Here is a 13,727-nt window from a genome sequence, read left to right on the forward strand (position 1 = left end):
TAAAGGTGCACAGTCCGCTTTTATTGATTATACATTTGTGGACAGTAGTTTATTTACCCTTGTCACAGAGTTTCAAATGATCCACCAAGACAAAAGTGACCATAATATTCAGGCCATGCAATGGATAGAAATATCTGCGGGGGAAAATTATGATGTATCATTGGCATGTAACATGACATTTAACAGCGCACACAGAATATATTTTCGTGGACTCCTGACACTCTTGAGTCATTGAATCAAAATGTACTGAATAGTTACAAACATCTATAACTTGATGGCTCTAATAATCATCTATCTTATGTCGAAGAAATGCAAATCTTTGTAACACACAAGAGTTTGAATAATAGTGCATGGCCTAAAACACTGCATACGTATGATGATGAGGTTGCAAACTGCAAATCTCAATTTAGAAAAGAGAAAGAACTCTTAAAAGTAAATATAAAAACTGTTTGAGATCCAGAAATACCGTCATGTACCAACGTGATGCGTAGATAATGTTGGAGAAACTATGCTACAAAAATACAGAAAAAATATGGACACTGTTGAAAGAATCTGGGCGTAGAGTACAAATGGTACATCAAATGAACCCTATTCCACAAGAGGTATGGGCTGCATATTATAAAACCCTATATGCCAATACAGATGTGAAGAGTCCAGACATTATCAAGGAATATGGACCCCAGGGAAACCTGAAATTTGATGCTGATGACATTCTGTTTTATATAATAAAGCTATCAACATCGAGAGCTCCAGGGCCTGATGGTCTTTCAAACTACATGATTAAAAATAATCTGGGTGAATTGGCCTAGATATTTTTTACAATTTTCAAACACACATTAAGAACTCGTAGCATCCCTCCTTCTTGGAGGAAGTCAATAACAATACCAATATATAAAAAGGGTCACAATTCCGACAAAGGAAATTTTAGACCTATATCCTTGTTAGATATACTGGGCAAACTATTTCCAGGCTCTTGTTAAGAGATTTAAATGTGTGGCTGAATATATCTAAAAGATGAGATCCAAATCAAACAGGATTTATGCCTGGAATGGGTGCATCCATTAACTTGCACATCCTCAAACTCATTAAGAAGCAAGAGGAAGTCAGGAAACAGCCGATATATATGGCATTTATTGATTATGCGGCCGCGTTCGATTCTGTGTGCCGAAAATGATTAATCAGTAAGCTAAAACTGGAAAAATGCCCGATCTATCTGATCTATTGGATTAATTAAATACACTCCAAAACAACAGTCCATATCAGGCTGGCAATAGATGGTACTCTGTCTAATCCAATTGAAACGCTGCTAGGACTAAAACAGGGATGTATCTTGGCCAGCACATTGTTTAATTTTTTCATTTCTGAAGTTCAGCATAATTTGATGTCCATTCTTTCTGATTCCCCTCGTATAGGGGGCAAAGCTATTCCCTGGTTATTAGCTAAGACTCCCAGGAGACTATGGGCTCTGTTATTAGCACTAACTTTGTTTGCAGATGCAAATTTGTTAAAAATAAACCAGGACAAATGTAAAATAATGAAAAGTGGTCTAAAAAGAATGCTGTAAACAGAAAGGAAATATGGACCATACACAATGTTGTTATTGATACTGTCTCTGAATATAAATATTTAGGTCTTCAAATAAGCAATGATCCAAATCACAAACCTAACCATAGAGAATTGGATTGTAAAGTCAGAACTGCTATAGCTCAAACAAAAATCATACACGCTAGGTATGGAAAATTCTCAGTTTCTCCTGCCATGACCTTATACAAACAAAAAGTCACTCCCATTTTGACCTATGGTGTTGAAACTAGAAATATCATATCTGAACAAAGGTGGTTAAGGATGGAATGTCAATTTTGGAAAACAATATGTGGCTTACCTATGACAGTGTCAATGGGCCTCATTACACGGAAGGCGTTAAGGCTTTACCGGTACCAGTAAGGGCACCGGTACCGGTAAACCCTTACCACCTTACTACGAGGTCCCTTTGCGGGTCCTCCCTTAACGCCTGGTTTTTACAGGCGTTAAGTACGGGACCCGCAAAGGGACCTTGGTGCTAATTACGGTACCGCAATTTGCGGTACCATAATTACCACCTTCACCATTAACATGGAGCCCTATGGGGCTGACTGGCAATGGTGATGGGGCAATGGTGGATGGCGGAATTAGCACCCCCACACACCTTGGAATATGGCGCTAATTCCGCCATCCACCAAGGCGGACCCGGTAAGGTACCGGCAGCAGCCATGGCGCTAATAGGGCCATGGCTTACCACCTTCCGTGTAATGAGGCCCAACGTGTCTGATTCGACATGAGTTAGGGTTAATATCCCTGAATGCCATTTACTGTTGGAAAGTTCTTTCTTTGTATCAAAAATATCTGATGGTTACAGACATAAATTGCATAATGCATACAATAGGCAAATAAATGTTGGAATCTGATAACAAGAAAGTGATTATGTGGCGTAAATCCATTAAGGTAATAATGGATGGAGCAGGTGTGGACAATGATCTCCTGGTTACTAACCCGCAAAGAGCAAAAAAGAAATTGTGTCTTATGGATTGGATTAATACCAGAAATGAGTGCATGAAACTGAACATATGTATTAACCAACCTTACTGTATCAAAGAATTTAATAAAGTAGAACAGTATTTGTTGTTGTTTCCAGATACAAAAACCAGTCCTATATGAGAATTAGACTTAATATCTGGTCTACCAATGAAATATGGCGCATGAGGAAAATATCAGATAATGATAACTGCATATTTTGTCGACAAACGGCAAAAACTGAGACGCTAAAACATCTGATTTCTATATGTCAAGGATTGAGTCAGAAAAGATCAATGCATTTTAGACATCTGTTTAAGGGGCGTCTCATTATAGACCCTGAAATCTTATAGACTGATTTGTATAACAGTCAATGTTCTAAAATGAATATAGCGATGACCATGTTCTTACAATCTCTATGTCTTGATGGATGAATAGTCTGAGGTGAATGATTTTCTAAAATTTTACTAAATTTTGTAAACTGAAATAATTTTCAAAGGATTTTTATCTGAGAGAAAGTATTTGTATGATTATTTAAGCTCTGTTTTATTTTATGGTGAAATTATTGAAAGAATGTGAACACTGCTGTTCTACTATTTGATTTGAATGATTCCTTTTTTTCACTGTTTAAAATTGTTTCAGTGTTTTATAATGAAGTTTAGGGATTTTTATATTTATTTTGCAAATTTGTGAATTGTTATTTTATGTGTTCTTCTGTTCTCTCTTGTTTTTGCTTTTTCGTGTTTTCTTTTTTCTTATGTGATACTGTATCTTTTGTATGACATGTTGCTTCTGTTTCTTCTTTTTGAAAGGCTTTTTTGCAGCTATATAAAAAAAAATACAAATATTTTTCCTGTATACTGGCCCGGTCCTTGGTTCATTGTTAGCTGCTGGGGGAAAGGATCCAATGGGCATGATATGGGTCAGAAGTAGGATTGAATAAAATAATTTGTTAAACCGTTTGTTGCATGACACCTTAAGTGGGGAGGTAAGGAAATCCCTGTGTTGATGATAGCCTCTCAATAAACAATTACAGCAGCAGAATATGTTTTCCCATTCAAACCTAGGACTTTGGGCACATCAAATGCCCCAATGATCAAATCAGAGTACACATTTGTCCTTGCTCAGAGACAGGCCCATTGGCCAGGCACCAAATGTACATCCCATTTTTTTGTAAAATACAAGACAGATTTGCAAAACCATGGTTTGAGTTGCTTCATGATGCTTCTCGCGAATGTTTACTGCAATCCTGTACAGCACTTTGGGCTGTAGCCACAACTAGAATTATTTTTTCTCATTCAAACCTAGCCTCGAAAAACGTTACTGCATAGCCGTTCCCTGGTGGACCCCATTGCCAGTCCCTTGTGGACATGGCCAGTAGCCAGATTGTCCAGTCCTGGTCAAAGACCATCATCATACCAATGTACCCATTCTAACCTCATTTGCCCCATTTGTCTCCCTCAAGTAACACCCTCCTCTCGTTCTCCACCCTCCTTCTTGCTTCTGGAAATCTGTGTGGACCTCAATCACTCTGCAATACAACCTCCTTCCTCGCTAGCAACTTCAAATTCCTTCTCAACAGTTTATTTGTGGCCATCACAAAAAAAACACCCCACTTGTATCTGTCTCTCTTGCTGCTCTCCACTCCAACTCTTCTAGTCTCTTCCACCCCTTTTGATCAGCCAAGAAAGGTGTTGGAGTAGCAGTGGGCTTGATGGTTAGCAATTCTACATTATTGACCACTCTTCCCCAATCAGACAGTTCTCTCTCGTCCTTCAAATATAATACTATCCAACTGTTTTCTCTCACCACTTTCACTATCTCAGGATTCTTGTGAGCCGTGCACCTTATGTTGGCAGACCACACTGCAAATGCACCCATGGGTAAGATTTTAGGGGCAATGCGTGCTCTCAGTCAGTACCCCTTGCACTGTATCCATAGCCATGTTCCGTGGTCTCAGTGGTCCAAGTGGGCGGAAGTGGTTGGGAGTGGTGCTCCTCCACTTTTTTAAATGTATGTTTTAATGTTCTGATAGTATATGATACGATATGATGTGGCATTTAAAATGCGCCTGTACACAAGTGTTTCTATACTTTTTATTTTAAAAAGAACGTTCCGGGTATGGTTTCGTTTTAAAATAAAAGTGTAGGAAGAAGTTGAAACTTGCAATTCAGTGCACTGTACTGAACGACCCCTTAAAGAGCAGGCACATTTGTTTGGGGGTTTGTATTGTGCCTGTGAGGGGGCATGGCAATGGGGCTTGGGGGCAGTGGGGTAGGCCAGCAGGGAACATAGTTCCACTACTTCTTTTCATGCACTTGGTTCAATGGGTGGGCAGGGTGGTGGTTTCTCAAATCAACCATAACTGGCGGACGTCAGTTTCCACAATATACATTTAAATGTAGATTTCAAGGACATATATATGTACTCTCTTTCTGGATGGCCATTCACTAGAAATCTCTTTGATGAATAACATGACTCTAATTGCATACACTATGGATGTTGTCTTCTTTCGTGAATGGAAAATGTAATCAACTTAATATCTAAAATATCTCAAATGTAGTAAAGAATCAATCAGTTCTAACAAAAAACGTGTGTAATATTTTTTGCAAAGATCATTTCTTACGGGCATGGTGTGTTTTATGATACTGCATTTTCAAGGCATATTGTCTTAAACACAAGATAAAATCAAATTGTCTACAAAATGGTATGGCTCTTTATCAGGCTATTAAAACATGTATGTTACTGCTTTATTGAATCAAATGGTGTTTTTTGAAGCTAGTAATGCAGCGATGAGAGCTGGCAGGAGCGCACATCTGCTAACATTAAATGCAGCTAAATAAAACTGGGATAAGAATAGTTAATGGGCCATTGCAGTTCTAGTTCACTGAGTCAGACATAATGAAGCATGAGTGGGCTCCCAGCTCTGAATGGAATAGTACCCCAATTATAAGAAGTACCGCTGGGGTCATGCATATACTACAGACGCTGCACACGAAATGACTGTTCTACTTTCAGGAGTATATGCCACCCAAGTAAGGTCTTTCACTAGACACTCAGATTATTTGCAAAGCTTTTGCCATGTTTGTGTGAATTCTGCATTGCATTAACTTCTGTGTTGTCGCAATTAGGTTGCCAGTGAATTCGTCGAAAAAAATTGGTCGACCAGACAAATGGTCGAATCAAATTGGTCGAAAACCATTTCGTCGAATTTTTTTTTTTTTCTATTTTAACCCTTTTTTTTTTTTTTTTTGGGGGGGGTCCCCCCCCAACCCCCTTTTTTTCTCTAAAAACCCATTTTTTTAACAAAACGAAAACCCAAAAATAAATATATAAATTAAAAAAAATTTTCGACGAAATGGTTTTCGACCAAATTGCGTCGACCAAATTGCAGTCGACCAGTTTTTTTTCGACGAGTTGACTGGACACCCGCAATTATACCTAGTGAAATGCTGTATGGCTGATTATTGCAGAACTTCTTACGCATTCCTAGAACTGTACAGCAGATTGGAAACAGATACTTATGCATAACAAATCTCACCGTACGTTCTTATAAAATGTTTGATGTGTGCTGTTTTGTTCTGTTTTGCAAACATTTTTGGAGCCATGATATTGAGAACAATGGTTGTATCACCAAGTCAAGTGCTCTGCTTAAACTGCTTTCCATCACTAAACAAAAACAACTTTTATTACACGTGCAATACCAGAGCCCAGTCTCTAAGCGCAGGACTGGGATTCGAGCAGGTGTTGCTGTGTTGCCTTGCTTCAAGAAAAAACGTGTTGCCCCTGAGCTATCCTCCCAATCTTGATGATGGCATTTTGTGATTTCATCTTTGATGTCGTGGGTGTTAGTCTGAGCAGATCATGGCAGGGGCAGGGCGTATTTCATTGAATTTCAACGAAATTCATTTTAAAACTGAAGATGCTGCTTAATGGTCAAGCACTGTAAGTTATTAAACATTCCTCTTTTCACATATATGAAAGAACTATAATGCTCCATCAGCAAACATATTTTTGCATACATATGTTTGCAGCACATATTGGGGATGCCAGTTATGGCTAAATTGCCTAGGGCATGAGGCTCGACAATGACCCTTTCCCCACCAAACCACAACCATCATCCACTGGTCTTAGCTTGCAGCCTGGTCCAGTTTCAAATGGCATAGAGTGATCCACAATATCAAATGGCATAGAGCGGTACAATAATACAACAGCCATAGATTGCCCTGATGAAATTCTCCACCACAATCTCATTGTAAAGATGTTGTGAATGATGTGGTGGCTTGTTTGAGGTCAAATCAGCTTATAGCAAATGCACAATACTCAATAAAAGGCTTGAGTTGACTCATGACACCTTTTCCCCATCATGTTAGCAAGGTGTGGATAGTTGGAGATGGCTCTATAATTACAAACGATCATCAGATACAAAGAAGGCTTTTGAGTACTGAACAATGTCCAAGAAAAATTAAGCATTTAATGACTTACTTAAAGGTATAGCCTATGAAAGATTGGTGGGAGCGCTTTTATATATGTTTGGTTGACTAATCCAGAGCTGACCCAGAAGCTTGGCTAGAAGCTATTAAAGCTTGAAGGTCAACTAAAGTTAAAGGGTTACACCAGTGAAATGTGATACAATCATTCAAATTTGATATCAGAATAAGATATTGTTAATCAGTTATTGTATTTGTAATTTCATCACATATAAGCACTAATAAGGCAAATCATATAATGCACTCTTTACTTAAATTGTTCTTGACTTGATAGCATGGTATGGATCTAGTTTGAGGGTGCTGGTAAATGGAGGAGCTTCAGACTGGGGAAGAAAAACACAGTCCTAGGGGATCAAAGCGATGTACGAATTCTATGTATGATCTGGAAGTGGACATCCATACATAGATGACTTCTAAAATGGAGAGAGCATCAAACATACAGTTACAGGGTAAATAGAGCCAGGCAGAGGGTCATCATAAATAGTTTGATATCCGCTTCAAATATTCATAAACATATGAGTAAAACCTAGTATTGTGTGTGTAGACTGTATTAAAGATATGGGTGTAATTGTGTAGATTAAAATATATGATCCTTGTGGTCACAGTAATATAAGAGATACGTTATGTTGATTTATATTGTGCACCACTATCACCCAGGGGCAGGTTATGGACAACATTCAGAGTACATAAAGGCATCACATGAAAGCCTTTTACCGTTTAAAGATGTTGGTAATGCTTGTACTCTAAGGAAGTGATCTACGGGCAGTCAAAAACATTAGAGGTAAAACGTCACTCAAATCTGTTAGACTACCTGCGTGAACCCCGGGACCCATCAAGTGAGTACCTATTTATTATCATCAGCCCCCTCAGGCCGGCTATACTTTTTAGGTGACCATCACTTCTTAGGAGGTCTTCTTCATTCTGGCTGGTCCAAGCAAAAATGACTCATGACTCGTATTGGGCATCTATTGTTAAAATGATCAGCGCCTAAACGTCTCTGGATGTTTTGATTCATAATTAACGCCCTATGTCTACACTTCTTATGACGCTGGTATACATTGAAAGGACAGCGCCTGCACATATCAGCAGGCTTGCATATGTTTACATAAGGGCACTGGAACTTCTCATTTGGGTTGTTATATAATTGATAGTTGTTGCACTTCTCAACACACAAAGGACCTCATTATAAGTTTGGCGGTCTGGAAATAAGGGTGCCAGTGGCAACGTACAGGTATTCTTCCTGGACCGCCAAACTATGAGCTTGCCGGCAAGAGTTCAGACACTCACTGGCAGAGTTTTCAGTGAAGCACGAGCACCGTTAACACTGTGCCAGTGCTTCAGTGTCCCCATTGCCATGGAGTCTTATGCAACTCCACTGGAATGGGGATTTACCGTTCCGCCGCCGCTTGTTATTTCCCATTAGCAGTGTTTTACTGCCAAACTCATAAAGAGGCACATGCTCTGATTTAAATGAAGACAGTGTACATGATTTTACACAGGCCTCCTTTAACCTCATTGGAATATATTGGAACATCCTTGCATCACTGCACACCTATTAATTGAGCATTCCTGGACCTCTTATCATGCCTGCATTAAAGGTACATTGTGTTTATATTTACAAATGCTATACTACAGGTATTAGACATGTATTTTGTGTAGACTGAAAAATAGGGTGACAGCATTTAGAACACAAATGATTGACAACATAAGCAATTACAGAGAGCCTAAGGACATCCCAAAATAAAATACATTTATGCAACAGTGTTGTTAGTTTGTATACTGGGTGATGAAGGGGTCATAGTGGAAACATAGGCTAGATACTGGAGGATATAACAATACTTTTGTTTTATATTGACAGCTTGAGGACATTACTTGCGCATTTACACGTTTCATAGAGTTGTCTTGAGAGCAGAATGCATCTGGGTCAGGCTGTTAGTTTGGCTAGATTAATGAATAATTTTGGGTGTCAAATCCTTTACAAGAAGTCAGATTATGAGATATATTTTAACAATTTCAGTGGAAGAGATGGTTTTGATGGTCAGGGGAGACATTTTCAGTGAACTGAGGAACGTAGAGAACGGATCAAAAACTAGAGGAGTCACACATGAGACAGGGGACTCAGATTGTTAGTAGACAAGAGTTTTAGTTTGAGAGTTAAATAAGATAGAATCATTGATGTACTGGGGGAAAGACCAACCATGGATGGATTTATAGACATAATATGATAAGCCATTTATGACGCACCTGTACACAAGTGTTGCTAGGCGCAACAAGACATGAGTGGGAATGCAGAGGGATGACAAAACGAAAAAATCATACTAGGCCATGTGTTATTCAGATCGTGCTAGTGCGATGGGAAGGGGGGAGAAGTACGAGAACGAGAAGTGCAAGAGGAAGTAGGGTGGGAGGGTAGAAGTGGAAGTGAGAGGGACGTGGAAATGGGCAGCAATACTCAGAATTAAGTGCAGCACAGGACAGCACAGCTCAGCATAAAAGCAAGGAGGCAAGGGGCTGTAGGGGTTAAAGTTACAGGTTGAAGCTCAGAGGCAGTGCAGGGGTGACTGATCAAGAGAAAGCCTGGCACCCAGTGAGACTCTGAAGGTGGCCAAGCAACCAGTCAGTGTGGCTGGCAGGTAGGTCTGCAGGGGAGGGAGAGAGAGAAAACAGAGGAGAGGACGAAGGTTGTGAGCTGCTTCCGGAATCTCAGTTGGTCCAGCTGATGTTTAAGAGGGGCAGGAAGGTCATTCGAGAGGGAGGCACCTGCAGAGAAGAGAGATCTATCCCCCACTCTCTTCTTGGTGAAGTATCTGACCCCTAGAGAGTTGGAGGTAGCTGAGTGAAGGGCTTGGGGAGGAAAGTATTTAGGAAGAAAGTGTTGGATGTAGCGCCAGCCCCAGAAAGGCTTGTGGACAATGCAAAGGATGTTGAACTTGATACTTGCAGCCACCGTGAGCCAGTGGAGAGATTTCAGGGCTGGAGAGATATGATCCCTGTGCTTGAGGGTAAGGATAATTGTTGCAGTCTTGTTCTGGATTAGTTACAGAGGGTGGAGCGTAGTGGAAGGCAGATTGAAAAAGAGGTTGTTGCAGTAGTTCAGCCTAGGGAGAACCAGGGCTCTGGAAACAGTGAGCTTCTGGGGGATGGTGAGAAAGGCAAGAGTACCTTTGAGGAGGTGCAGCTGGTAGTGGGACTTCTTGGAGACATCCAAGATGTGAGGAGAGAAAGATAGAGTGGAGTTGGAGATGACACAAAGGTGTTTAACTTTGCAGGAAGGCAAAGGAAGAGAGCCCAAGGAGGATTGCCAGAGTGAGAGAGGGAAAGCGAGAGCAGGAGACCCAAATAGAAGGGTTTGCATCTTACTGGCATTAAGGCAGAGATCGTTGGAGGATAACAAGTCCTGAATTGTGGATAGACAGTCAGGAATGAGCAAGAGAGTAGAAGAGGCAGAGGGGAGCCTGAAGGTGAGCTGAGTGTCATCTGCATAACACTGACAGTTGGAGTGGAAGGTAGAGACTAGGCAGTCCAAAGAGGCCAAGTAGAGTAGAAAAACCAAAGTTGAGAGGCTAGAGCTCTGGGGAATGCCACAGATGGAGAGAGAGTGGTGGCTAGAAAGGTACCAAGTTGGATCTGGGAGGGGCGGTCTTATAGGAAGGCTATCAACCACTCTAGGGCATAATTCGTAATGCCCAGGTTCTCATAGAGTCGATTGATCATGATGGTGTGTCAAAGGTAGTGGAAATATCGAGGAGGATGAGGACAGAATGAATGCTGCAGTCAAGGTTAGAGAGCAGATCTTCACAAATGTTCAGGAAATCAGTTTTCATGCCTCTGTCAGCTCTGAAGCCAGACTGATGGTCATGGAGGCAACCAACAGATTGCATGTGGAGAGTAAGCAGGGAGATGGCCAGCTTTTCCAGGAGTTTGCCGAAGAAAGAGTGATGGAGATTGGGTGATAGTTTGATAGACAGGTAGGATCGTCAGACGGCTTCATGAGGAGGAGGTGTACAAGGGAATGCTTGAGGAGAGTTGGGAATGCTCTAGTGCCAAGGCTTGAGCGAGGTTGTCAATATGGTCCTTGATGGTTCAGGAGGAGCAGGGGAGCATCGGGGAGGGAGAGTTGAGCAAAATGGGGCTTAGAGCGGAGGTGGGAGAGGAAGAGGAAGAGGCGATAGAGAACAGGATGTCCTGAGTTTTAGTGGTGAAGTGAGAGGCCAGAGCCGTACAGAGTGCCTGGGAGGGAACAGGAGAGGTAGAGACTGCTGCAGGACTGGCCAGTTCCTTGCAGATGATTTTAAAGAGTGTGGCCATGTTGTTAGAGGCCGCAGAGACGTGGGCTTGAATGTGGGCTCTCTTCTTGGACCGGACAGAGTGTCTGTATTGCCTTTGCAGCAGGCCAGATTGTCAGATGATGTGCCGAAAGCCCTCCACTTCCTCCCAGCCACCCTGCACTGGTGTTTCAGGATGGCAAGGTCAGAATCATACCAAGAGTTGCACTTGGAGGTAGGCTTCAGCCAGATTCTCATGACAGGGGCAAGAATGTACAGAGTGTTGGAGATAGAGAGGTGCAGATTAGAGAGAGCTGTGTAAAAGTGTGAGTCAGCTGCAGAAGTAGGAGGAGCAGAGAAAGTATAGGCAAAGGCATCCACTGGCACACGCTTCATGGGGCGGATGAATGCAAATTTAGGTGATAGTGTTTGGGTGGGATTTGCCTGAGGGATAGAGAGTTTCAGGTGAGAGGAAAATAGAATGTGGTCAGTCCAAGAGAGAGTAGTGGTGAGAGGGTTAGAAAGGGGGATTTCTGAGGAGATGAGACCATCCAGAGTATGTCCGGCAGAGTGTGTCAGACCCAAGGGCAGAATGGAGATAGAAGGCTTGTCACAGAGGTTGTGGGAAAGCCCAGAGGAGTGATTAGAAGCATCCAGGTGGATGTTTAGGTCTCTGAGAAGGAGAAGTTCAGAGGTAGAGGCTAGTAGAGAAGAGGAGAGGTCAGCCCACATTGAGAGGAATAGGACAACCTGGACAAGTGGCTTGTAGATAGTGGCCACGCACAGATAGAGGGCGGGACAGAGAGAGAGCTTACAAACCAGGCATTCAAACAAAGAGAATGCCTGCATTGGAGAGACAGAAACAGGGAGCCACCCTGGAAAGATCAGAGCTACTCGATTTCCAGTTCAGGTGATTCTGGACTCAGAGAGGATCTTGTAGCCATCAGGGAGGAGAATCTCAAAACTCGTGATGGAGCTGGCCGTGAAACCTATCTCAGTAAGAGCGAGGACATCCAGGTCAAGATCTTTGCGGAGGAGACAGATTTCAGAGGAGTGTTTGACAGCAGAGCGAGAGTTGAGAGTAGCTACAAATAGCAGGTTGCCACATTTGAAGGACTTCTGGGGTGGAGTGGTTGCAGGCTTGAGAGGCACCCAGTGGAAGTGGAAGAGGGTCCGAGAGTGGGAAAGGTGGAGGCGAGTGGTGGCAGAGGAGCTGGTGGGTTGCTAGTAAGTTGCTAGTAGGAGTAGCAGGAAAGGGAAGGAAGTAGGTACGCCGTGAGAGGCGCCTATCATTCAGGAGGAGACTGGGCTGAGGGCTCTGGATCAAGATGGTGCCATTCAGATAGGCATTAATGATGACCTTGGAGGAGTAGAAAGAGGCCAAGAGGGCCTCCCACCGAGTGCCACCATTAAGAGGAAGAGATAGGAGAGTGAGCCGAGACCATATGAAGGATCCGTAGGTTTGGTGAAGGAACAACAAAGATGATGTCAGTGACAGTCTGTCTGGAGGAGGCACTGATTTAGGTATCAAAATAGGGAGGCCTTGGTTGGAAACCAAGATGTCCCTCTTGAACGTCCTACTTCCAGACTTAGTGAGAGGGATAGGATAGGAAATAGTGTAGAAGTTAGAGAATATGGGAGAAACAGAGAGCCCCATAGACATAGCGAAGGAGGAAGGTGGGAGCAGAAGGGGGTGAGAGAAGAGAGAGAGAGAGATGCACCACCCAGTGCAGGATGTGCAAAGGGGATGATGCCAGGGTCACAACTGAGAGGGGTAGACGCAGGAGGAGAGAAAACAAGTGATTGACAAAAGGTACAGCCGTACAACAGCACCCTTTGCAGGGTGTAGGAAACACCCATATCCAGATTCAACTTTCCTAAAATGGGGAGAAAAGACCTTGTTTTTCAGACACAGCTGCAATGTAAAAACACCCAGATTCAACTTTCCTAAAAAGGAGAGAAAAGGGCTTGTTTTTTAGACAGAGCAGCAATGTAAAAACACCCAGATTCAACTTTCCTAATTTGTTGTAGCAGATTGACGGCCGCAGGCCCCAAGCATCCCGGTGGACACCGGCTGACACCATTTGGAGCTGCTTCAGGAACTGCCCTTTGCTTGTGGGCAATTCACCACAAGGGGCTGCAACAGGCAGAGCGGCTGTCCTAAGGGAAACACCTAAATGGGCCAATCTAAATGGGAGGTTGGGACAAGGGTTGGTCAGGCAACAACACAGAAGTGGAAATGCAGGGATAAAGAACCAAGCACACAGCGCTCACAAAAAAAGCACACAACAGATTAAATGTGGCAAGTACACATAGAGGGGGCACCTGGCACCGGATACCTTACCTGTGCACCTCCATGGGCAAAATGGCAACTGAGAGGCAGGCGAGCACAGGACTAGGTCCTTGCTCGAAGCTAGTGGGA

Source organism: Ambystoma mexicanum, chromosome 6q (genome assembly GCF_040938575.1).
Source record: "Ambystoma mexicanum isolate Mex_15411 chromosome 6q, UKY_AmexF1_1, whole genome shotgun sequence".
NCBI classification, from domain to species: domain Eukaryota; kingdom Metazoa; phylum Chordata; class Amphibia; order Caudata; family Ambystomatidae; genus Ambystoma; species Ambystoma mexicanum.